Source organism: Scyliorhinus torazame, chromosome 7, assembly GCF_047496885.1.
Source record: "Scyliorhinus torazame isolate Kashiwa2021f chromosome 7, sScyTor2.1, whole genome shotgun sequence".
Classification (NCBI taxonomy): Eukaryota; Metazoa; Chordata; class Chondrichthyes; order Carcharhiniformes; family Scyliorhinidae; genus Scyliorhinus; species Scyliorhinus torazame.
Window position 1 is genome coordinate 315,178,447 of NC_092713.1, and position 24,202 is coordinate 315,202,648.

Consider the following 24,202-nt stretch of genomic DNA (forward strand, 5'->3'; position numbering starts at 1 on the left):
ATAGAATCCTTCAGTGCAGAAGGAGGCCATTCGACCCATCGAGTCTACACCAACCCTCCGAAAGAGCACCCTAACTAAGCCCAATCCATCACCCTATCCCTAAACCCCATAACCCACCGAACCTTTTGGACACTCGGGGGCAATTCAGCATGGCCAATCCACCTAACCTGCATATCTTTGGACTGTGGGAGGAAACCAGAGCACCCGGTTGAAACCCACGCACACACGGGGAGGACGAGCAGGCTCCACACGGACAGTCACCTGAGGTCGGAATCAAACCTGGCCCCTGGCGCTGTGAGGCAGCAGTGCTAACCACTGTGCCACTGTGCTGCCCCGATAACCTTTCACCCCTTGCTTATCAGGAATCTATCTCGCTCGACCTCAAAAATATTCAAAGACTCTGTTTCCCCACCTTTTGAGGAAGAGAGTTCCAGAGTCATGACCCTCTGAGAGAACGTAATTTCTACTCACCTCCATCTTAAACGGTCCGCAGATTATTTGTAAACAATCTAGAATCACCCGTAAGAGTAAACATCCTCCACATCTACTCTGTCAAGAGCCCTCAGGATCTTTTAGGTTTCAATAAAGTCACCTCTCACTCATCTAAACTCCAGGAGATACAATGCGAGCCATGGCAACATTTCTTCATAAGACAACCCACCCATTCCAGGTAGTTATCATAGAATCATAGACTTTACAGTGCAGAAGGAGGCCATTCGGCCCATCGATTTTGCACCGGCTCTTGGAAAGAGCACCCTACCCAAGGTCAACACCTCCACCCTATCCCCATAACCCAGTAACCCCACTCAACACTAAGGGCAATTTTGGACACTAAGGGCAATTTATCATGGCCAATCCACCTAACCTGCACATCTTTGGACTGTGGGAGGAAACCGGAGCACCCGGAGGAAACCCACGCAGACACGGGGAGAACGTGCAGACTCCACACAGACAGTGACCCATGCCGGGAATCAAACCTGGGACCCTGGAGCTGTGAAGCAATTGTGCTATCCGCAATGCTACCGTCAGTAAACTTCCTCTGCACTTCTTCCAGCACATTTACATTCTCCCTTGAATAAGGAGACCAATACTGTACACCCGGGGTTTCCAAACTGGGTTGTTCCGTGGCAGCCTCACAAGAGCAGAGCGACCCTGCATCGGCCGGAATCCCTCAGGCGTGGCTGCGCTGTCGGCGCAACGAGAATCCAGCGGGTGGAGAATCCCACCGAACGCAGAATCCCGCGGAACGCAGGATCTTGTGGACAGAGAATCCCGTGGACAGAGAATCCCGTGGACGGAGAATCCCGTGGACGGAGAATCCTGCGGACAGAGAATCCCGCGGGCGGAGAATCCCGTGGACGGAGAATCCCGCGGACGGAGAATCCCGCGGACAGAGAATCCCGCGGACGGAGAATCCCGCGGACGGAGAATCCCGTGGACGGAGAATCCCGTGGACGGAGAATCCGGTGGGCGGAGAATCCCGTGGACGGAGATTCCCGTGGACGGAGAATCCCGCGGACGGAGAATCCCGTGGACGGAGAATCCCGTGGACGGAGAATCCGGTGGGCGGAGAATCCCGTGGACGGAGAATCCCGTGGACGGAGATTCCCGTGGACGGAGAATCCCGCGGACGGAGAATCCCGCGGACCGAAAATCCCGTGGACGGAGAATCCGGTGGACGGAGAATCCCGTGGACGGAGAATCCCGTGGACGGAGAATCCTGCGGACCGAGAATCCCGTGGACGGAGAATCCCGTGGACGGAGAATCCCGTGGACAGAGAATCCTGCGGACGGAGAATCCCGTGGACGGAGAATCCCATGGACGGAGAATCCCATGGACAGAGAATCCTGCGGACGGAGAATCCCGTGGATGGAGAATCCGGTGGACGGAGAATCCCGTGGACCGAGAATCCCGTGGACGGAGAATCCCGTGGACGGAGAATCCTGCGGACCGAGAATCCCGTGGACGGAGAATCCGGTGGACGGAGAATCCCGTGGACCGAGAATCCCGTGGACGGAGAATCCCGTGGACGGAGAATCCTGCGGACCGAGAATCCCGTGGACGGAGAATCCGGTGGACGGAGAATCCCGTGGATGGAGAATCCCGTGGACGGAGAAACCTGCGGACCGAGAAACCTGCGGACTGAGAATCCCGTGGACGGAGAATCCTGCGGACGGAGAATCCCGTGGACAGAGAATCCTGCGGACGGAGAATCCCGTGGACGGAGAATCCGGTGGACGGAGAATCCCGTGGACGGAGAATCCCGTGGACGGAGAATCCCGTGGACAGAGAATCCTGCGGACGGAGAATCCCGTGGACGGAGAATCCCGTGGACGGAGAATCCCGCGGGCGGAGAATCCCGTGGACGGAGAATCCCGCGGACTGAGAATCCTGTGGACGGAGAATCCCGTGGACGGAGAATCCTGCGGACGGAGAATCCTGCGGACAGAGAATCCCGCGGGCGGAGAATCCCGTGAACGGAGAATCCCGTGGACGGAGAATCCCGTGGACGGAGAATCCCGTGGACGGAGATTCCCGTGGATGGAGAATCCGGTGGACGGAGAATCCCGTGGACCGAGAATCCCGTGGACGGAGAATCCCGTGGACGGAGAATCCCGTGGACGGAGAATCCTGCGGACCGAGAATCCCGTGGATGGAGAATCCGGTGGACGGAGAATCCCGTGGACCGAGAATCCCGTGGACGGAGAATCCCGTGGACGGAGAATCCTGCGGACCGAGAATCCCGTGGACGGAGAATCCGGTGGACGGAGAATCCCGTGGATGGAGAATCCCGTGGACGGAGAATCCCGTGGACGGAGAATCCTGCGGAACGGAGAATCCTGCGGACGGAGAATCCCGTGGACGGAGAATCCCGTGGACGGAGAATCCTGCGGACGGAGAATCCCGTGGACGGAGAATCCCAGCCAATGTTTCTCAGGGGTCTCTTCAGTACTCTTGGGAGGTCGGACGGGTTCTGTGGCTGGAAAAGTTTGGGAAACCCAACTGTACACGGTACTCCAGATAGAATCTCACCAATGTCCTGTCCAATGGAAGCATAAGCTCCCGGCTTTTGTATTCAATTCCCCTCACAATAAACAATAACATTTTGCAAGCTTCCCGAATTAGTTGCCGTACCTGCATATGAACCTTTTGCGATTCATGCAGAAGTATCTGGGAAACCGGGGATTCTATCGGTGGCCTAGATGACCTGGTGTGCAGGAAGTACCACCAGCTGCAGAAACCTGAGCTCCGGGTTTCAGACGAGCGGCAGCTGGGGTCACTTTGGTGCATCCACGAGGCTGAGAGCTAGGTTCAGAGAGGTGGTCACACCGCGCGGCATAGGAGCTTGGAGGAAGAAAGGAAATGGGTGCCAGCCAGACAGTCCAAGACACCCAAGCAGCTGGTGCAGGCGTCTCACCTCAGCACCCGCTCGCTGAGTGATTTTCTGTTTTGGATACTGGTGAGGATGTTGGCTCCTCAGAGGACTGCAATTGGAGCCAGGTTTGTGGCACCACAGACTGTACACAAGCAAAGAAAGAGGCGGGAAATAGCAATCGCGACAGGGGATGTGTTATGTAGAGGACCAGACAGGTGTGTCTGTGGCCAGACATGTTACCTCCCTGGTGCCAGGGTCAAGGATGTCACAGAGCAGCTGCAGTATGTCGTTCTAGAGGAGGGAGGACAACCAGCGGTTGTGGTCCACGCTGGTGTCAATGAGTTAGGTAGGAAGGTGAATGCGGTCCTGAAAGCAGATTTTAGGGAGTTAGGATGGAGAATACAAAGCAGTCCCTTTAAAGCAGTAATCTCAGGATTACCTCCAGTGCCACGGGCTAGTGAGCACAGGTATGGGAGAACTAAGCACTTGAACATGCGGCAGGCGAACTGGTCTAGGAGGGAGTGCATCAGAATGCTGTGATATTGGGACGGGTTCTGGGGGAGGTGGGATTTGTACAAGATGGATGGGCTGCACCTTATTAGGATTGGCATTAAGATCCTCAAAGAGAGATTCGATTGTGCTTTCTGGGAAGCGTTAAAAATGAATTGGCAAAGGATGGGAGTGTGAGAGGGAGTTCAGCTTCGAGAGAGGCTGAACTGGTAAAAGGAAGTAGAAAAACAGAAGACAGACTAAGGGTGGGCAGGCATCAAATAGGATCAGAAAGAGAATAATGTAAAAAAAAAATCAGAATTAGAGGCATTCCGTCTGAATGCGTGTAACATTTGCAAAAACATGATGATATGAAGACACAAATTGAGGTAAATAAGTATGAGATGCGTCTGCAGCGTAGCCAAGGTTGGGAATTGGGTATCCCAGGAATTTTGGCATTTAATGGAGGATAGGCAAAAAGAATAGGAGGTGGGTAGCCCGGTTAATTATGGACAAGATCAGTCCATTCGTAGGTGAGGATCTCAGAAGTTTGGGTGGAGCTAAGAAAAGGAAAGGGGCAGCAAACATTTGTGGGATTTATTTACAGTCCAGCTATCTGTAGTGGTAATATTAAACAGGATACAAAATTGGGAAATTCGGGATATGTGTAATGTGGGTAATACAGTAATAATGGACAACTTCATTTATATATAAACTGGGTTAGCCAAATCAGCGTGACTGCTCTGGAAGAGGAATTCCACGAATGTGAATGAAACAGTACATTGCAGAGCCAACTAGAGAATGGGCTATTTTGGATTTGGTGTTGTGTAATGAGAAAGGGCTGACTAATAACCTTGCTGTAAAGAATCCTTAGGCAAATAGTGACCAGAATACGATAGAATCTTGCATTAGGTTTGAATGTGATGCAGTTTACCCTGAAACCAGGGTCTTAAATCTGATTAAAGGAAATTATAAAGACATGAGAGAGCTTGGCTGTGGTGGATTCTAAAATCTTTGACAGCAGACAGGCAGTGGCTAGTTAAGAATTACTCCATGGTCTAAAACAGATTTGTATTGCTCTATGGCAGCTTTTCCCAAACTGGGTTGCTGGGAACCCTGGGGTTCCGTGGGAACAACTGTTGAAAATTTGAGAAAAGCGGTCTTTCCAGCTTGTCCAATTGGAGCTGGTATTCTCCCTGCTTTGGCGACTGATAGGCTCACTAGTCAGTGTGTCAGAAGCCAATGCATTAAGAAGCCACCTTCCGATTCGACAGGAGGAAAGATCGCCAAAGTAAGTATTAAAAGTTCGAGGCGAGGCAAAGGTGAGCGACAGGTCGCACTCCACAGCGGAGATGACAAGATCAAGATCAATAATGAATATGTAACAGAGGCATCTCACTAAATAGGTTATCACATTGCACTTGTGGGAAAAGCCCACACGATTGGCAAAACCCTGATGAAGCCTTGCACGGAAGACATTGTAACATAGATACTGGATGAGCGTGTTGGTAAACAAATTGAGGCGCATCAACTTTTAAATAATACTGTCCCCCAACAAATTCAAGATCTTGCTGCTGACATCAAAAACTAGGTTGTTTCTCGTCTGAAATCTTGCAATGTATGCACCTTTCTGTTCGATGAGTCGGGGCTTGCAATATTGCTTGTATTGGTGTGCTACATCTTTGATGATGTTATTGAGGAGGACTTGCTGCTGGGTGACCCTCTGCAAAGCAACACCACAGATAGCGTCAGGGCACCTTAGTAGGATTGGCATTAAGATCCTCAAAGGGAAGTGAAGACAGCAGGTGTGGAGTGAATCCGTGCTGCAGCACGGGCTGTCCGAGCAGCCAGTGTCCTCCACAGACATGCACTCGCTGTGAAGAAGATGCTGAAACTGTGCTGAATGGAGCAGTGCAAATGATCAAATGCATTGCAACTCAGCCACTGAAATCAGGACTGTTTCACATTCTGGGCGATGAAGTGGGAGGTGAGCCCACAACGCTGCTCCGACACACAGCGGTAAGGTGGCTGTCGCAAGGCAACATGCTCGTGCGACTTCTTGAGCTTCGTCGTGAAGTCTTGCTGCTCTGTGTGCATCACAAACTTTCAGAGTCTTTGACAAATAAATACCTCGTGGCTTTTGAGATCTGTGTGTCCTACAGTTATTTTTACCAAGTTAATGGAAGTGAATCTGTCACTGCAAGGAATAGAAAATGAAATGAAAATCGCTTATTGTCACAAGTAGGCTTCAAATGAAGTTACTGTGAAAAGCCCCTAGTCGCCACATTCCGGCGCCTGTTCGGGGAGGCTGGTACGGGAATTGAACCATGCTGCTGGCCTGCCTTGGTCTGCATTTAAAAGCCAGTTCTTTAGCCCTGTGCTAAACCAGCCCCCTATCTGTAGTGGTAAGGAAAGGATATTACCGGCTGAATTCAAAAGATAAGCACTAGAATACTCCGTTGCGTGTCTGCCCTGCTTCCGCTGCTGGCGAGGGTGGAGAATTTGGCAGCGTAAACGGACGGAGAATCCCACCCAAGATTTCAGCGTTGTCGCGGAAACTGTGTTTTTTTGGACTTCATGCATAGAAAATAAGAGCTTCAACTTCTTTCCGGCATTGAATAACTTTCTCACTGAAATTAATTCTATCCCCCCCGAAAATATTTTCAGTGACATTACCCAGCATCTGAATGATTTGCATTCTTCTGTGTTGCAATATTTCCCTCCGCCAATAGGCGATAATAGGTGGGTGCATAACCCGTTTGCAGTAACAGCCAAGCCTGTTGGCGTATCAGTGCACGATTATGAGAGCCTGATTAATGTCGGTTTCTGGCGCCACGCTAAAACAACACTTTGGAGAAGTTCTGTTAATTAATTTTTGGAGCATCTTAGTGCACAAATTCTCGAATGTGGTAAGGAGGATGTTCGTGAGCTCCTTCCTTTCGCCACAACATGTGTGCAAGTTGCTTTTTCCCCGATACACTGCACCGAAAGCAAAAAAACAGGAGCAGAGTGACTGCTGCATCAGATGTGAGAATCTAGCTCTCCAACTCCACCCCGACATCAAACAAATCTGTGAGCAAAAGAGTAGCATCACTCCTCCCATTAAAAATGACAAGAGGAAGATCACACTTAAGTACTTTGTTGAATAAGATATTGTCTCAATGGCAATGAATAGAGACATATAGATAGAAAAGACTTCAATACATTTGGTGTCTGAATTTCCACTTCCTTCACAAAAGAAAGTGTAATAAGAATGTCTGGCAGCATCTGTAAGGAGAAGAAAGAGCTAACGTTTTGAGTCCAGAGGACCCTTTCGCAAAGCTTTGGCAAAGGGTCATCTGGACTCGAAACGGTCGCACTTTCCTCTCCCTACAGACGCTGCCAGCCCTGCTGAGATTTTCCAGCATTTTCTCTTTTGGTTTCAGATTTCATCATCCGCAGTAATTTGCTTTTGTCCAGTGTAATAAGAATATTCAGGGTTCCTTCAATGCCCCTGGGTTGTCAATAGGATTCCATGGCTTTATAGAGTTGGGAAACTCTGTTCAAAGGCACAAAGGGGAAGGTAAATCAATCACGCGGAAGGAAAGAATTGTTAAGGATTGCGTGAGATCAAAGGAAGTGTTTTTTGAGGAGCCAGGGAAGGTGACAAGCCTGAGGTCTGGGAGCAATGTAGAATCCAGCAAAGAAGGGCTAAGAAACTGATTAAGAAAGGGAAAAGGGAATATGAATGCAAAGTACAAGGGACATACAGGTGAAGTGTAAAAGTCTCATTCGGCATGTGAAAAGGCAAAGGTAAACTCTGACAGATGTGGGCTCATTACATCTGTAGCCACCTAAATTGGCCAGCTCCCGATTTAAAATGGCGAACGGCAAAGGCTGATGGGAAAGTCAGCCAACACAGACAGAAACCAGCAGGTGCAGGTTTGCTGTGTATTTAACTCTGCAAAAGGCCAGACAACATCGATACCAGCGACCATCAGCATAACAATGTAGCAGCCACCTGCATACTGATGAGCAATCCCCAGGAACAGTAAGTGACATTTGAGACACACAAAGCAAAGCCAGTGTCCCCGGCGCCAGCAGGAGCCAACACAAAGGAGGTGAACGAGCACCTCAAGACCGCCCATCGGTCAGGGAACCGCACCAGTATTGGAGAAATCGAACCAAGCGATTGGGACAAAGTCCAATCACTTGGGACCAGGTGCAGGGTCCACCCCGAAAGGCGGGAAGCCCCTGGGGACAATAAGAGTTAAGCCCCAAGTTCATATCTCTCTCTCTTCGTCCTGCCCGGGTCACCCAGCAACACAAACCAATTCCTAGGGGTACACATCTCAAAACATCTGTCCTGGTCCACCCACGTCGACGCTACCACCAAGAAAGCACAACAGCACCTATACTTCCTCAGGAAACTAAGGAAATTTGGCATGTCCGCATTAACCCTGACCAACTTTTACAGATGCACCATAGAAAGCATCCTATCGGGCTGCATCACAGCCTGGTATGGCAACTGCTTGGCCCAGGACCGCAAGAAACTTCAGAGAGTCGTGAACACCGCCCAGTCCATCACACGAACCTGCCTCCCATCTATTGACTCCATCTACACCTCCCGCTGCCTGGGGAAAGCGGGCAGTATAATCAAAGATCCCTCCCACCCGGCTTACTCACTCTTCCAACTTCTTCCTTCGGGCAGGAGATACAAAAGTCTGTGAACACGCACTAACAGACTCAAAAACAGCTTCTTCCCCGCTGTTACCAGACTCCTAAACGACCCTTTTATGGACTGACCTGACTAATACTACACTACTGTATGCTTCACCCGATGCCGGAGTCTATGTATTTACATTATGTACCTTGTGTTTCCCTATTATGTATTTTCTTTTTATTTTCTTTAATTTTCTTGTACGATATGATCTGTTTGAGCTGCTCGCAGAAAAATACTTTTCACTGTATCTCGGTACACGGGACAATAAACAAACCCAACAAATTCAATAAATCTCTGGACACTAAGAAGCAATTTAGCATGGCCAATCCACCTAACCTGCACATCTTTGGACTGAGGGAGGAGACCGGAGCATCCTGAGGAAACCCCCGCACACACAGGGAGAAAGGGCAAACAGTCACCCGAGGCCGGAATTGTCCATGGCGCTGTGAGGCAGCAGTGCTAACCACCGTGCCGCCGTGCAACCGAGCCTTTTGAGGATATTACTTGCAGCATCGATAAAGGAGGGAGAACCAGTGGATGTGGTGTGTTTGGATTTTGAGAAGGATTTTGATAAGATCCTTCTCAGGATATTAGTCAATAAAGTTTGAGCGTGTAGAATTGTGGGTAACATGGATTGAGAATTGGTCCACAGAAAGAAAGCAGAAGGCCTGGCGGCCTGACAACGCCCCTGCCAGCCTGGAACTGTCAAGGTTCCTGGGTGCCATAGGGAGAGCCAGGGTGCCACCATGCATTGTCCTCCACCACCTGGGGATCGCCAATGATGTGGGAGAACACCAGGTGCCATTCCGTCGGTCCGCGTTTGTGCGGACCAATACTATACGGCGCCCTGACAAAGTCTCCCAGGCACGGGAGTCCTGGGCGCCGGGTGAATCTGGCGAACGTATATTTCAATGAGCTGAACGGCTCATTCTGACATGCTGATCTGCGTCATGCCTAGTGAGGGTGAGATCCAGATCGCGACGTCACATGAGGTTCCGTTGAATTCCACGAGACGTTTTGGCATTGTGAGGTGGGGTAAGGCTGCTGAATCGCGCCCGAGATGAATGGTGTTGATGTATTTAAGGTGAAGTTAGAAAAACACGAAAGGGTGAAACCATGTGCAGATGGGGTTAGGTGAAGAGAGGGGGTGGGGGGGTGGAAGATAATCTGTGAGGAGCATAAACACCAAAATGCACCTGATCAGCTGAATGGCCTGATTGTGTACTGTAAATATGTTGTAATGTCTCATAGCATCACCAGCACCTCCATAAACAAGTTTAACCGGTTCAGCCAAGTATCCTTTTGACAAATCAATGTAACTCAAACCCTCAAAGTGTGACAGCTGAGCAAACTTCGATTCGCTTGCCATCTTCTTCCCTTATTATCTCATACTGTACCTTTTCTGAGGGGGTTGACGACTTACTAACCTTTCAGCAAGACACCAGAGATCACTTTGTGCCCAACCAAACCCACAGGTAACCCAACACAAATTAACACCTTCAGCATATCGAGAGCGGAAAGATGTTATTTCCCTCTACATTTTTAAAATTGTACCAGTGACATACTGATATATCCATCTCGTTTCAGATCAAAGGACGACTGCATTATCTTCTTTTCTGTCGTTCAATGGTTTTACTTTATGAACTGGTTAACTTTAAAATGAACATTGTCTTTCATTTCCAGCAGATGCGGCTGGGAACAGACTCGTTGGCGTTGAACCAGGTCCTCGACTAGATATCACTTAACAAAGGTTTCTTTGTAAAATTTTGGCAGAATGAATATTAAAAAAGCAATTTCCTGGAGCGTTGGGGAGCTAGTTATGAGGGAGTTGTCAACTTAAAATTGAAAGACGAGGAAGTGTAGGATAGGCTTTTTTTCATCAGCAGAAGGTTTTTGAAAGTTTTGGTTTCATTGTCTCGTGCACCGGGGTACAGTGAAAAGTGTTGTTCTGTGTACAGTCCAGGCAGATCGTTCCATACATGAAAAAACATAGTCTGATGATGTGCATAAAGCAGTTCTGCACATAATATTACCCACAACCTCCGACCAGCAGGATGCAATGCGGCAGTGTAAGTCCACCCTGCAGCTCTGTGCCTCGAGGCAGTTGAGAGTAAGTCATGTTGGAGGATAGACATATTTTGCAGTAGCTCTATAATAGTTAGTTAGTGTTAGTAGCTTGTTATTTATTTGTTCCAGTTATCTTTACCATGCAGTTGATTCATAATAAATTAGTTAAACTAGACGTTCTGCAGTGCATCATTCATATCAGCCAGTCAACAGAACATGACATGGTACCAAGAGTGAAGATTGAATAAGAACAAGAAGATTCTACAAATATCCAAACATTTCAAGGTAACTTCGAAGAAGGAGAAAGAAAACCCATTTTTTCTCTACTGACCTGATAAGCTACTGCCAACTGGTGCTCAACGTGCGGTAAAACCTCGAAGCCCAGGATGGAAAGTATCAAGGCACCTCAACAGCTTTGGTTTACCGGTGACGTAGATGAAAATTGGCGGGCATTTAAACAGCAGTTCAAACTCTATGTTGCAGTCCTTGGTCTGTAGGCACAGCCTGACGAGAGGCGTATCGCGTAGTTGTTCACTGTAACAGGTCCGCAAGCAATTGAAATTTTCAATACTTTTGCCCTCGAAAGCGAGGCAGATAGTAAGAACTTTTATGACGTTCTCAAGCAATTTGATCGGCATTGCTCTCCTAAAAAAATTAAACCTTTGAGCACTATATATCTTGCACGTGCACACAGCAACCAGGCGAAGCATTTGATAGCTTTCTCACCGACTTGCGGTTAAATGCGCAGTCGTTCGATTTTAGTACCCTCCAATCATCAATGATCCGCGATCAGATCGTATCCGGGATCTACAACAATAGAGGATTCTAAGAGAAACAGAGCTTCAACTCCAAAATGCTATCGGAATATGTCACGCTAGCAAGCTTGCAGCAAAGCAGATTGGCACTTTGAATCTCTAGCATTTTGGCGCGAAGGCAGAAGATGGCATTAGTGTGGTGACGCAGTTGAATAAAACACATGGTCCCAGCGCAGGCGGCTATTTTGAGCGGCCGACCCCATCCGCCAGTTCATGCCAACGAGGCGGCATATGCCACGACAATGCCCAGCGTTTGGAAAGGTATGCTCCAAATGTGGAATAACAAATCATTTTGCTAGCCAATGTTTTTCTCGTCAGAAAGTGGAACAAATGAAAGCCATCAACACAGTTGATGAAGTGTGCCTCGAAGACATGTTCTTCGTCGACATGACGGGGACAAGTATACTGATTGCATGCAAAATGACAATGTTGCGGTGGCAATTTGTCGCAACAGTGCAGTTAATGCAGAAACTCAGCAAGATAAATGGACCGTGCCATTGATGATAAATGACACAGTAATAACAGTCAAACTCGACACAGGTGCGAAGGGCCAACTTCATCAATTTGTCCATGTTAGAAAGCTACGAATTAAACTGCAAGCAGTAAACAAAACAGTATTGTTAATCATAGAATTTATCATCGAATCATAGAATTTACAGTGCAGAAGGAGGCCATTCGGCCCATCGAGTCTGCACCGGCTCTTGGAAAGAGCACCCTACCCAAGGTCAACACCGCCACCCTATCCCCATAACCCAGTAACCCCACCCAACACTAAGGGAAATTTTGAACACTAAGGGCAATTTATCATGGCCGATCCACCTAACCTGCACATCTTTGGACTGTGGGAGGAAACCGGAGCACCCGGAGGAAACCCACGCACACACGGGGAGGATATGCAGACTCCGCACAGACAGTGACCCAAGCCGGAATCGAACCTGGGACCCTGGAGCTGTGAAGCAATTGTGCTGTCCACAAGGCTACCGTGCTGCCCATTAAGGGTTTACAATGAAAACAAAATCACAACATTAGGAGCACATGAGCTCGATGTCAATGTAAAAAAAAGAATTTACACATTTAAATTTTCTGTTGTGGTGGCAGAACATGAATCTCTGATAGGAGTGGAAGCATGTAGGAACTGCAGCTAGTTAAACGGGTTTACAGTGTAGACTTCTCTGTAACCAGACAACATGCCGGAGGAGACTCTATACTAAATCATTTTCATGAGATTTTCCAAGGCTTTCGCACTGCTCTCATGTCCAAAATCCAATTGAAGGAAAAGGCAAACCCAGTGATTCACACATCGAGACTTATACCAGCTCCATTGAGAGACAAATTGAAGGATGTGCAGGTTAGGTGGGTTGGCCATGCTAAATTGCCCCTCATTTTCCAAAGATGTGGCAGTGAGGTGGGGTTATACGGATAGGGCGGGGTGAATGGGCCTAGGTAGGGTGCTCTTTCAGAGAGTTGGTGCAGACTCGATGGGCTGAATGGCTTCTGTCACACTGTAAGGATTCTATGGATTGCTACATGCAAGTCCCAATCAGGAGAGAAGTATGGGGAACTCACACTGGTGGAGTGAAGGATGTCATCAATCTATTTGCAGCACTATACTCAGGTTCAGAGGGTAACACAACAGCTGCTGACCTTGTCAGCAATCCTCATCCAGACTTCCTTGGTCAAACTGGAAGGATCTCATCTTGGTGTCCAATGGGAAAAGGAGCTGCTGCCTTGACATTGCAGTCTAGCTGAAAGCCTGCATGGAGGCATTGTTAATTCAAGGGTCTCTTCCTTCTGCCATGGTTACAGCAATCTCCCGGGTCCATTCCTTGAGTCTTCAGATGAGCTGGAGTGTCTCGCAGCATGGAGTATATTGGCCGCTTTAGCAGCGATGTTAATCGAGGAAATCCTGAGGAACAAGACAGCGCTGCATGGAAACCCTGACGATGGTGCCAGAACATGCATTTCAGTCAGGTGACGCCATGATTGGCACCTTGTTGCATTCCCCCAACCTGCAGCCCTTGTCAACTGGACAGGTCCTGCACCTCCTGGCCGTTAATTGGTTGGCCATTGTTGCTGGTGCTGAAGTAGCAGCCGCTTTTGGTGCTGTTGCTGTGTTTCTGCACCAACCCTGGAAAATTCAATCCAGTGAGTGTCCCAGTTCGTCCAGAACCTGGCCTCAGTAAAGGTGGCACTGTCACGATTCCTGACAGGTGAACATCATTTCACCACTCCCGCCTTTCTGACGGATGAGACAATGGAAGGAGGCGGGAAGGAAGTCAGCCATGATTTGTGGATCGTAGATCTGGCTCAGAGAGTCAAATGGCCTCCTCCAATTATTTTCTAGCTCCCAGTCAGATAAATGCTGCATAGAACTGGGTAGCTCCCTCATTTTTTCCAAAGTTGCTTTGTGTCTGAAATGAAGTTTGAAGCATGACGCCTAAAGGGTGATGGACACAGCTATTTTGATGTTAATTTTATTGTTATCCCAAATTTACTGTTAAGTTTGAAGGTTGTGTTTTTAATGATTTGAACAGCGTGGAATCACATTTAACTGGAAAGTTCTATAAATTGATTTTTTACAACGCCAATTAAATATTTATTGCACATTAATTATGTATTTCCTCACATTTGTGAGGCAGCTTTTTGTCAAGGCGAAATATAATACATTATTGATGAATTATTGTACTTATTTATTCCCTATAATAGTTTTGCATGTTTAGTTTAGGCAACAAAGCATTAAATTAAACATTAAACAAATAGAATGTTGCACAGCTTGGTTCTTGGTTTGTTTAATTCAGGGATGAAAAGGCTCTAGTGGAATCACAGTTAAAGGTGTTTGCCATTTCAATCTCAGAGGTATTACGGGTAAATGATACCTCCGTCGGTTAACTGACCAAAATGGGTTCAATGCATTTTGTGTTCCCGTGACCAAGTCCCATTCAGCCAACCAAGTTCAGAATAACTGCTGAATAAATAGCCTCATTGACCCCGAGAAGCTAATCTTATATTTATGGAAGGTCACTTTTGTTGATTCTTATAAAAATTCTATATTTTAAAAATAAATTATGCTGCCTTTTCAAAGTTTATTTCAGATATTTTAGCTGCTACCTTGATTGCTTTTAAATGTCCAAACTATTTATTTTACTCGGTGTAAGATTTAATTAGAAGTGATGGATAATCATCAGTTCATATCACTTCCTGGTTTGCCCAGTGTGGTAGTCACCACTGATGTATATATTAGGTGATTTGTGGTAAGGCTCCTGTACTACAGGTACGGGAGTAGTTCCCTGCCTGCTGGCTCCACCCAGTAGACGGAGTATAAATATTGTGGTGTTGGGTGCTCTGGTGCACAGATGAGCCAACACAGTTGTATGTGGTACAACTCTATTTTATTATAACTCTTATAATACAGTTCGTTCTGGATACTCTGCACGTGCTGTCTCCCTGAGTGTGTTTGGTAACAGATGTGTCCTGGTTCTCCTCTGCAGCTAATACTGACCACCGGGGGTCATGTCTGTGCTTTTATATCTTTCTGTCATTGGTTGTGGTGTTGTGTGTTCTGATTTGTCTGTTGGTGTGTCTATCATGATGTGTGTGTTTGAATATCATGACATCCCCCCTTTTTACAAAGATATGTGCCTACGTGGTTATAAATATAATTGTGTCGTGAGTGCATCGAAGAGTGTGTGTGTGTGTTATGTACAGCGTGTGTATATGACGTAACTATTTACATGGGGCGATGTCGGGTGCGTCACACTAACAAGGTTGTACCATAACAAAACTTGGATGCGAGAGAAAAAAAAAAAAAAAACTTGAACATTGGTCCGGTCAGACGATATCTGGAACAATAAACAACAACAGGTTATAATACAGAAGTGTTTGACTTTTTGAACGTATGAACAGCGTTATAAGTCCAGTCTAATGGGTGACCGCCTCAAGAATGGGCTGGTCCTCAAGCCGGTTCAGCTGTGGAGATTTGGGGTCACGCTGGTTCACCTTGGACTGTTGGAGGTGATGCTGTTGCCGAAGTCTCTACTTTACCATTTGTTGTACTTCGTGCAGTGCTTGGTTTTTTCATTCGTGCAAATATAACATTCAACATCTTTGTTAGTGGTGCCTTGGCTGTGGTTTGGTTCTGGTGGCGATGGAAGGGGCATGATCCGTGGCATCTCCACGAAGTCATCCTTGGGAACCAGTGGAGGATCCGGCGTGTGCGTACGGTTCAGTTGCGAGCGTGGAAGGCGGCGCAAAGCTCGCTGATTGCGCCTACGCACCAATCCATCCGCCCTGCATGCCAGGAACAAGGTGGAGTCTTTTTCTTTTTATGTTTGTGGTGGACGGCATCTTGTAGCCGATGGGTCGTTGCCATCGAAGTAGCACCATCACTAATATCATGCAAGGCGATGACTGTGCCAGATGTGGAAGTTGGCCGAGACCGTGTACGCTGGTTCCGGCCACCTGCTGTGCCGGAAGGGCGACTCCGCAGAGAAACGTCGAAGCATGTCGCCTTGGAGAGAGAATTGTTGCTCGCATCAACGTCTGGCGATGGCGCGAATTGGTGTGTCCATCTTGGACCGCCGGTGCTGGTTGCCACTGCCGACCCAGTGGGACTGCCACGCGATCCATTCCCTGTCGCCGTGGCATCCGCCGTCACCCTGAGCGTGCCATCACCGAGGCCGCGACACCGCCCGTCCGGAGCAAGGTCTGGCGTGCGCGAATCAGAGTCGGCGCTTGGCTGCTCCCCATCTGGAGTCCGGTCTGCCTTCCGTCGATGCCCCCCGTCCGGAGTCCCAACAGGTTCACTGGAGGCAGCCGAGATTCCCTGAAGCTGCACTTCTGGAGTCGGAACATGCAGGAATGCACCAACCAGTGGAGAGGGTCGAGCCATCGAGGGTGGAAGCGGTGCGCTGCCACCGCAGTCGTCAGTGGTCCCACCGTGATCGTCGAGTGCCTCGGTACGCACTAGGCGAGGTCTGTCACCTTGCACCTTTTGCATGGGAAGTGGGATGCTGTCGTCACTCGTCTCACATCCCGTGGATAGATACTCATTAGCAGCTTGCTGTTCACTAGGGTTGGGTAAATTGTCAGAGTTTTCATCTGGTGGTGCACACCATGTCGGTGGACTGTCATTGTCTTGCCGTTGTCCTTCATTTGGGCTTTTCTTCTTTGGAATTTTAAATCTTCCCCCAGACATTGCAGAACCTTGTTTATTACCCCCAAATTCTCCCATAGGTATGGTCTCGAATATAGGATCCAATGTTTCTATCGACATTGTACTATTTTCCAAAGAACATTCCGTTTCACTTTTCTTCTCAGGTGCCTCATATGTATCTTTGTCTAATGTACATGCCTTCATGGTCTCTGGGTCTGATTTTGCTGGGACTGGCATGGTCACAGTCTCTCTTTTACTGTTCTCAATTGCCCACATTATACTCCCCATACATAACTGCTTAATCACTGGGGTTAGTGTGGTACAATGGATAATCGGGTCGACCTTATCTGCATCTTCACCATTAGTGGAAAGCACACTTGGTTCACTTGAAACTGCTGTGGGTTTTAAATTCGTTATCTGGCTACTCGATGTCGGTGTCCTCAGGATTCTTGCTCCAATGTTCTGCTCAATAATCAGTGGAGCGTGTATAGGTTCAATGCAATTAATGTTCCCCTCAAGGTTTGAAGAGTCATTACTGACTAACTGCTGGTCTCCGAAGTTGGGATTTTGCGGTGTTGTGTTGAAGGGAGACATTTGTCCCTGCTGTAGATATGATTCAGGTTGTGTTATTTCCATTACCTGAGGATCAATGTCTTGTCCATTTTTTCGATCCGTACTAAAACACTGGCAATTCTCAGTCTGCTCCTTGCAAGTTAAACATTCAATTAATTTCGTTAGCAAATCCTCAGCATCCTTCTGTGGCCGTGCAGCATTATTAATCTCTGTTCGGCTATAATGATCCTGAAGGTCAGCGCATAAACCTTTTTTCTTCGGGCTTGGACGAGGCGATTCCTTTGGCTTGTCTTCAGTTGGGCTTGAACAGTCTTCAGCGCTGTGCCCTTCATTGTAGCATGAGAGACCGTCATATTCATGCTGCTGTGTAGTGGAGCATGGTAGGCTGTTATAGCCTTCTTGCTGTTCACGTGAGCATGGCAGACTTGCATCGTCTGCCGCTGGTTGGTCAGGAGAGGTTGCTAGACCCTCATGGTCTTGTTCCTGCAAGGACTGCGCTCTGGAGTCTTGCGTTCCTTCCATCGTGGAGTCCGTCCACGAGCTCTCTGTGGAGGCTTGTGACACTGGAGTCACTTCTTGTTCGTGCAAGGACTGCGCTCTGGAGTCTTGCGTTGCTTCTATCGTGGAGGCTGTCCACGAGCTCTCTGTGGAGGCTTGTGACACTGGAGTCACTTCTTGTTCGTGCAAGGACTGCGCTCTGGAGTCTTGCGTTGCTTCTATCGTGGAGGCTGTCCACGAGCTCTCTGTGGAGGCTTGTGACACTGGAGTCACTTCTTGTTCGTGCAAGGACTGCGCTCTGGAGTCTTGCGTTGCCTCTATCGTGGAGGCTGTCCACGAGCTCTCTGTGGAGGCTTGTGACACTGGAGTCACTTCTTGTCCGTGCAAGGACTGCGCTCTGGAGTCTTGCATTCCTGCAATTGTGGAGTCTGTCCACGAGCTTGCTGTGGAAGCTTGTGACACTGGAGTCACTTCTGGTTCATGCGAGGACTGCACTCTGGAGTCTTGCATGTCTTCTTTCATAGAGTCGGGAACGTTGAGCGGGACGTGGACCACGCTCTGTGTGGCAGCAGGGCACTCTCCGTGTGCTTGCACCGCTCCCTGTCTGTTAATGTCAGGCTGCAGCATCATCCGGTACTGATAAGTTGGAACGTCATATCTGCTGGATTGAAGATCCTCAAATCCGAAAAATGAATCCGCATCTGCGTCGGATTCAATGTGGGGGCCGCCAATGTGCAACACGAAAGGTTCGTCCGAGTCATAGTCATATAGGACCACGGGGCTATCATTGGGCTCGCGAGGTCCGGAAACACTGTAAAGATCGTCATCGAAGTATTCAAGGTCGGAATCATCGGCTTGTGCGTAGGTAACTGCTTGTCGGAGGGTTCTTCGGAGGTCAAATTCATCTCCTGGGTCAATTTGCGGCACTGTGCTGTCATTCCAGGTGAGGGAAGGTTGTTTTACAGCTTTAACAGATTTTTGTTTTTTTGATTTGGGACGTTTCCCTTTTAAATTGGATTTGGGACATTTCCCTTTTAAATTGGTGCAGTCTGGGGCCTCTGACATCCTGACGCTCGGTATGTAGCACGTAGGAAGCGACTGCGCATGCTCAGATCGCTGTTCCTTTACCGATGGCCGTTCTCTTGACTGCGCATGCGCAGCATCTCGCGCATGCGCAAACGAAACTTCCGGTTCTGCGCACTGCTCGCGCAACTGTGCTAGCGTTATACCTTTAGAAAGATGGCCGCCGACCTCAACCCAGCCTTCTCTCAGGCCCGGGATTTTGGCTTCTGGGAATTCGGGCTCCGGGATCCCAGCCACGAGGTGAGTACTGCAGCTTTTCTTACCTTTATTTGCCGATTGGATTGCGTTTTCTTCACAGTACTTGGAGAATTTGTCCAGGACTGCCTGGTAATCGTACCTTTGCTGCCTCCTGAAGAACCTGAACCTTGTGAATATTTCTCTTGCCCTTGCACCGGCGATGGTGAGGAGAAATTCAATTTTTTCGCTATCATCCAGGTCTTGGAGTTCAGCTGCCACCAGGAACAATTCGAACATTTGCCGGAATCGCCGCCAGTTTTCGCGGAGATCGCCGTAGCACTGGAGCGGCTGCGGAACCGGGAGCTCTATCATTTTGCCTGGGCACTGCTGGTTGTCTGTGTACACTGAGGTATGCCGGCAGGTATCGATCCACTCCTGTACCATGTGGTGTTGGGTGCTCTGGTGCACAGATGAGCCAACACAGTTGTATGTGGTACAACTCTATTTTATTATAACTCTTATAATACAGTTCGTTCTGGATACTCTGCACGTGCTGTCTCCCTGAGTGTGTTTGGTAACAGATGTGTCCTGGTTCTCCTCTGCAGCTAATACTGACCACCGGGGGTCGTGTCTGTGCTTTTATATCTTTCTGTCATTGGTTGTGGTGTTGTGTGTTCTGATTTGTCTGTTGGTGTGTCTATCATGATGTGTGTGTTTGAATATCATGACAAATATGTGTGCTCCTTGTACAGCAGCCATTTCGCCAGCTGCTGTAGAAGGCCACACATCTTAGTGTAATAAAGCGTCGATTGCATCCAACTCTCATCTTTGTGTAATTGATGGTGCATCAATTTATTACACTAAAGTTTTCAGAAGATGGACCTCCGCATCAAGCCGGATCGCCTGCAGCTGGATCTGCAATCAGGCAACGTCAAAAAGGACTTTGAACATTGGCTAGCCTGTTTCGAAGCTTGCATCAGGTCTGCACCAGACCCAATTCCGGAAGCTCAGAAGATTCAGATCCTCTACACGCGGCTGAGCTCCAATGTCTTTCCACTTATCCAGGACGTGCCGACCTACGAAGACGCCATGGCACGACTGAAGGAAAACTACGCTCAGCAGACTAACATGCTCTACGCCAGACACATCCTCTCCACTTGTAGTCAACTTCCTGGAGGGTCAGTGGAAGATTTCTGGCGTGCTCTAATTCCCCTAGTCAGAGACTGTGACTGACAGACCGTCACGGCCACGGAACACTCGAACTTGCTCATGAGAGACGCTTTTGTTACGGGGATAGGGTCGGATTACATCCGTCAGCGCCTCTTAGAAGGGGCCACGCTCGACCTCGCAGCAGCCAAAAAGCTAGCCCTCTCGCTGACGGTCGCTTCGCGCAACATCTAGGCCTACACCCCCGGCCGCCCGGCCCACCCCTCCTACGCACCGTGGACTCCGCAGACGGCCGCCTCTTCAGGGACCCCACTCAGCCAACCCCACGCCTGTGCCGCGCGGCAGCCAACCAACCCCGGGGGCCCCAAATGTTACTTCTGTGGGCAGCCACAACACCCCCGACAACGCTGCCCGGCCCGGAGCGCCCTTTGCAAGGCCTGCGGCAAGAAGGGACACTTTGCTGCGGTGCGCCAGGCCTGCGCAGTCGCCGCTATTGCTCTGACCGCCCCCACGTACAGCCAGTGGGCGCCACCATCTTCCCCTCCCCGGACCACGTGCGGCCCGTGGGCGCCGCCATCTTGTTTCCCCCATGACACGTGCGGCCCGTGGGCGCCGCCATCATACCAGGACCCATGCACCCCGGGCACCCCATCGTCTGCCACCATCGACGACCAGCCGCGTCTCGCCTCGGTCACGATTGATCAGTCCCGCCCACGAAACCTAGCAACGGCCTCTACCAACGTGAAAATCGATGGGCATGAGATCTCCTGCCTGCTGGACTCTGGGAGCACCGAGAGCTTCATCCATCCCGATACGGTAAGGCGCTGCTCCCTCGCGGACCAGAGAATCCCCCTGGCCTCCGGGTCCCACTTCGTGGCGACTGTGGTACTGCGGGGGTACTGCATAGCCAGTCTCACTGTCCAGGGCGTGGAGTTCAGCGGCTCCGGCCTCAACATCCTCCCCAACCTCTGCGCTGCCTTACTACTCGGCCTGGACTCCCAGTGCAACCTCCAGAGCCTAACATTGAAATTCGGCGGGCCTCTACCACTGTGTGCGGCCTCGCGACCCTAAAGGTCGACCCGCCTTCCCTATTTGCAAACTTAACCCCAGATTGCAAACCCGTCGCCACCAGGAGCAGACGGTACAGCACCCAGGACAGGACCTTCATCAAGTCCGAAGTCCAGCGACTGCTTCGGGAAGGCATCACCGAGGCCAGCAACAGCCTTTGGAGAGCCCAAGTGGTAGTTGTGAAAAATGGGGAGAAACACAGAATGGTCATGGACGACAGTCAGACCATCAATAGGTACACGCAGCTCGACGCGTACCCCCTCCCACGCATATCTGATATGGTCAATCAGATTGCACAGTACCGGGTCTTCTCAACTGTCGACCTAAAATTCGCCTACCACCAGCTCCCCATCTGTCAGGCGGACCACCCATACACTGCCTTCGAGGCAGATGGCCGCCTTTACCACTTTCTTAGGCTTCCCTTTGGCGTCACCAACGGGACGTTGTGTGCTCCTTGTACAGCAGCCATTTCGCCAGCTGCTGTAGGAGGCCACACATCTTAGTGTAATAAAGCCTCAGTTGCATCCAACTCTCGTCTTTGTGTAATTGATCGTGTATCACCCTGGTGCTTGTTTACTTTATTCGTTCGATGTCCACTACTATACCAATTGTAAAATTCTCACAGCTATACTGCGAGAGGACACCTCAGAGGGCAGTGAGGCTATATGGGTAGAGATCAGGAATAAGAAGGGTGCAGTCACAATGTTGGGGGTATACTACAGGCCTCTCAACAGCCAGCGGGAGATAGAGGAGCAGATAGGTAGACAGATTTTGGAAAAGAGTAAAAACAACAGGGTTGTGGTGATGGGAGATTTCAACTTCCCCAATATTGACTGGGACTCACTTAGTGCCAGGGGCTTAGACGGGGCGGAGTTTGTAAGGAGCATCCAGGAGGGCTTCTTAAAACAATATGTAAACAGTCCAACTAGGGAAGGGGCGGTACTGGACCTGGTATTGGGGAATGAGCCCGGCCAGGTGGTAGATGTTTCAGTAGGGGAGCATTTCGGTAACAGTGACCACAATTCAGTAAGTTTTAAAGTACTGGTGGGCAAGGATAAGAGTGGTCCGAGGATGAATGTGCTAAATTGGGGGAAGGCTAATTATAACAATATTAGGCGGGAACTGAAGAACATAGATTGGGGGCGGATGTTTGAGGGCAAATCAACATCTGACATGTGCGAGGCTTTCAAGTGGCAGTTGAAAGGAATACAGGACCGGCATGTTCCTGTGAGGAAGAAAGATAAATACGGCAATTTTCGGGAACCTTGGATGACGAGTGATATTGTAGGCCTCGTCAAAAAGAAAAAGGAGGCATTTGTCAGGGCTAAGAGGCTGGGAACAGACGAAGCCTGTGTGGCATATAAGGAAAGTAGGAAGGAACTTAAGCAAGGAGTCAGGAGGGCTAGAAGGGGTCACGAAAAGTCATTGGCAAATAGGGTTAAGGAAAATCTCAAGGCTTTTTACACGTACATAAAAAGCAAGAGGGTAGCCAGGGAAAGGGTTGGCCCACTGAAGGATAGGCAAGGGAATCTATGTGTGGAGCCAGAGGAAATGGGCAAGGTACTAAATGAATACTTTGCATCAGTATTCACCAAAGAGAAGGAATTGGTAGATGTTGAGTCTGGAGAAAAGAGTGTAGATAGCCTGGGTCACATTGTGATCCATAAAGACGAGGTGTTGGGTGTCTTAAAAAATATTAAGGTAGATAAGTCCCCAGGGCCTGATGGGATCTACCCCAGAATACTGAAGGAGGCTGGAGAGGAAATTGCTGAGGCCTTGACAGAAATCTTTGGATCCTCGCTGTCTTCAGGGGATGTCCCGGAGGACTGGAGAATAGCCAATTTTGTTCCTCTGTTTAAGAAGGGTAGCAAGGATAATCCCGGGAACTACAGGCCGGTGAGCCTTACTTCAGTGGTAGGGAAATTACTGGAGAGAATTCTTCGAGACAGGATCTACTCCCATTTGGAAGCAAATGGACGTATTAGTGAGAGGCAGCACGGTTTTGTGAAGGGGAGGTCGTGTCTCACTAACTTGATAGAGTTTTTCGAGGAGGTCACTAAGATGATTGATGCAGGTAGGGCAGTAGATGTTGTCTATATGGACTTCAGTAAGGCCTTTGACAAGGTCCCTCATGGTAGACTAGTACAAAAGGTGAAGTCACACGGGATCAGGGGTGAGCTGGCAAGGTGGATACAGAACTGGCTAGGCCATAGAAGGCAGAGAGTAGGAATGGAGGGATGCTTTTCTAATTGGAGGGCTGTGACCAGTGGTGTTCCACAGGGATCAGTGCTGGGACCTTTGCTCTTTGTAGTATATATAAATGATTTGGAGGAAAATGTAACTGGTCTGATTAGTAAGTTTGCAGACGACACAAAGGTTGGTGGAATTGCGGATAGCGATGAGAACTGTCGGAGGATACAGCAGGATTTAGATTGTCTGGAGACTTGGGCGGAGAGGTGGCAGATGGAGTTTAATCCGGACAAATGTGAGGTAATGCATTTTGGAAGGGCTAATGCAGGTAGGGAATATACAGTGAATGGTAGAACCCTCAAGAGTATTGAAAGTCAAAGAGATCTAGGAGTACAGGTCCACAGGTCATTGAAAGGGGCAACACAGGTGGAGAAGGTAGTCAAGAAGGCATACGGCATGCTTGCCTTCATTGGCCGGGGCATTGAGTATAAGAATTGGCAAGTCATGTTGCAGCTGTATAGAACCTTAGTTAGGCCACACTTGGAGTATAGTGTTCAATTCTGGTCGCCACACTACCAGAAGGATGTGGAGGCTTTAGAGAGGGTGCAGAAGAGATTTACCAGAATGTTGCCTGGTATGGAGGGCATAAGCTATGAGGAGCGATTGAATAAACTCGGTTTGTTCTCACTGGAACGAAGGAGGTTGAGGGGCGACCTGATAGAGGTATACAAAATTATGAGGGGCATAGACAGAGTGGATAGTCAGAGGCTTTTCCCCAGGGTAGAGGGGTCAATTACTAGGGGGCATAGGTTTAAGGTGAGAGGGGCAAGGTTTAGAGTAGATG